Genomic DNA, 2,773 nt, shown 5'->3' with positions numbered 1-2,773 from the left:
AGGGGCACCTGGATGGCTCAGTCGGTTAAGCATCTGACTCTTGATTTCAGCTCAGACTATGATCTCAGGGTTGTGATATCAAGCCCTGCCTTGGGTCCCATGCTCAGCAGGGAGTCTACTTGAGATTCTATTTCTCCCTCTCCTTCTGCTTCTCCCCTCTACTCCCTCCCTCATGAATAAATAAATAAGAAACGCGACAAAGACAGAACCGAAGCTGGGCACAGGCAGTGGACGCAGTCCCGCCGAGAGCCGACGATGGCAGTGAACGTACACTCAACGTCCATCACCAGTGATAACCTAAGTCGACATGACATGCTGGCCTGGATCAATGAGTCTCTGCAGCTGAACCTGACAAAGATTGAACAGTTGTGTTCAGGGGCTGCCTATTGTCAGTTTATGGACATGCTATTCCCTGGTTCCATTGCCTTGAAGAAAGTGAAATTCCAGGCTAAACTAGAGCATGAATACATCCAGAACTTCAAAATACTACAAGCAGGTTTCAAGTGAATGGGTGTTGACAAAACAATTCCTGTGGACAAATTAGTAAAAGGAAATTTTCAGGACAATTTTGAATTTGTTCAGTGGTTCAAGAAGTTTTTTGATGCAAACTATGATGGAAAAGACTATGACCCTGTAGCTGCCAGACAAGGTCAAAAAACTGCGGTGGTTCTCTTCCTTGTTGCTCCAGCTCTGAACAAACCGAAGAAACCTCTCAGTTCTAGCAGGGCAGCTCCACAGAGGCCCATTGCAACACACAGAACTACTTCAACCCTTAAGGGTGGCCCGGGTGTGGTGCGAAAGAAGCCGGGTGTGGGCAACGGGGATGATGAAGCAGCTGAATTGATGCAGCAGGTCAATGTATTGAAACTTACTGTCGAAGACTTGGAGAAAGAAAGAGATTTCTACTTTGGAAAGCTAAGAAACATTGAATTGATTTGCCAGGAGAAAGAAGGGGAAAACAACCCTGTATTGCAGAGGATCATGGACATGTGATACCTGATGAAGGGGGCCCACAGGAGGAACAAGAAGACTATTAACAGCCTGGACCAGCAGAGCAACATCCGAATTCTTCACTCCAAATCATGTGCTTAACTGTAAAATACCCCTTTTATTATTCTTAGAGGACTCACTGGTTTCTTTTCATGAGCAAACAGAACCAATTCTTAAAGTGCACTTTGCAGATTTCACCCCTTTTTCCAATGGGTTTGAGTTAGGAGCTTTTACCCTGTAGCAGAGCAGTATTAACATCTAGTTGGGTCACCTGGGAACACAGAGGCGGACCACGGGGCTCACTGTGTGGACGCTGGTAACACTCACTGCTGGTGCTTTTATGTCACACACCGAGGTGGAGTCCTCAGTAGAGAAATGTAAAGACAGATTTGAATTTTAGCTAATGTGAAATCTTGGCAGAGAACGTTTTAATAAATAAATGCCCTAAGAGAAATAAATAAACAAACAAATAAATAAATAAATACTTAAAAAAAACAATAGAATGTGCAATTGAGTAGTTGACTACTGCTGGCTTCTGAGGCTTAGCTTGCTGAAAATCCTCTGAGAGCTGAAATAGAGAGCACATTTCCCTAACTACTGCCCACTATCACTTGATGCTTGCTTCTGGCGGACATTAGTTCTCTGACATGTACCGTCAGGTTCAGCCTGGCAAGCTCCTGTAGCCAGAGAAAGCTCTCAGACAGAGATACAGATGCTAAAGGAAGAAGGTCTTGCAGGGAAGAGATTGTCCGTAAAGCTTTGTAGGCCTCTGAGTCATCCAAAGAGGCCATGAGCAGTGCACCTGCTACAGTCCACCTCATGCACCACTCAGATCCACTCTCGCCACACAGAAAATCTACTTTTTTTCTGTCACCGACTCTGCATTGTGGCATATTCTTGCATATTTGTCATCTCCCTCCTCTAACGCTCATTTGATATTGTTCTCTGCCTTGGCCAATATTTCTGTTGATGTAAGTTGCTTTCCCAGTGGGTTAACTCAGAACTTCATCACTGAGGTATCCGAGCTACAATGGTTACAATGCTTTTGTCATGCCATGGCTAATGCGTTTCCATTTGCAGTTACCAGTAGGCATGGAAGCCCCAAGGAGCACCTCAGTGAATCTGCTGAGTTCCATACTTATGTGCCTCTGCTCCCAGTACGAGCAGTAGCCCTAGCACCTCATGTCATTTGTTCTTGCAAGCGTAGTAATTTTCCCTGCTGTGGTCTATCAGCATGTGAAGCTAACTAGCCATCAACCATAACCATTGGCTTGGTAGAGCCCTTCATATGTTGTTTAACAGACACATCCTTCTATTGGAATTTAAGACCACTGGTCCAGGAGAGCCAACAGCTGAAGAGTTTTGGGAGGTTTGGGAGGAAAAAATTGCTCAAGAGATTTTCTGGAAGTGATGGTGACAGGTCCAACAGGACCAATGTTTTATGTATTCATTCTAATAGGACTATCTGCACGGTTCTCCCCTTAATTCCGTTGTCTCCCATCTTCCAACCAAGTTCTTTTTAGGTCCCTGACCAGGCAGTTAAGCTATTCATTCCTATACATATCCTTTCCTCAGACTCCTTCTATGTCCATTTAAAGTAGATGAACAAATCTGTTCAAACCCCATACGTGGAGATACTTTCCTACCTCTGTCTTTCATGGACACATCCCTGAGATACTTTCCTACCTCTGTCTTTCATGGACACATCCCTGAGTGAGATTGGAGGATGGTCAGCATACTAACAAATTGCGACGGGCCATTTAAGAACCTGGACTGGGGTTTT

At 44.6% G+C, this 2,773-nt stretch overlaps 1 pseudogene; it reads left to right on the top strand.

Moving 5' to 3' along the window:
- The first annotated feature begins 255 nt into the window (after nucleotides 1-255).
- Nucleotides 256-1,037, top strand: LOC121499148 (annotated as a pseudogene).
- Nucleotides 1,038-2,773: the final 1,736 nt, after the last annotated feature.

The sequence above is a fragment of the Vulpes lagopus genome, chromosome 9 (assembly GCF_018345385.1).
Source record: "Vulpes lagopus strain Blue_001 chromosome 9, ASM1834538v1, whole genome shotgun sequence".
Lineage (NCBI taxonomy): Eukaryota > Metazoa > Chordata > Mammalia > Carnivora > Canidae > Vulpes > Vulpes lagopus.
This window is presented reverse-complemented; position numbering and strand designations above follow the sequence as displayed.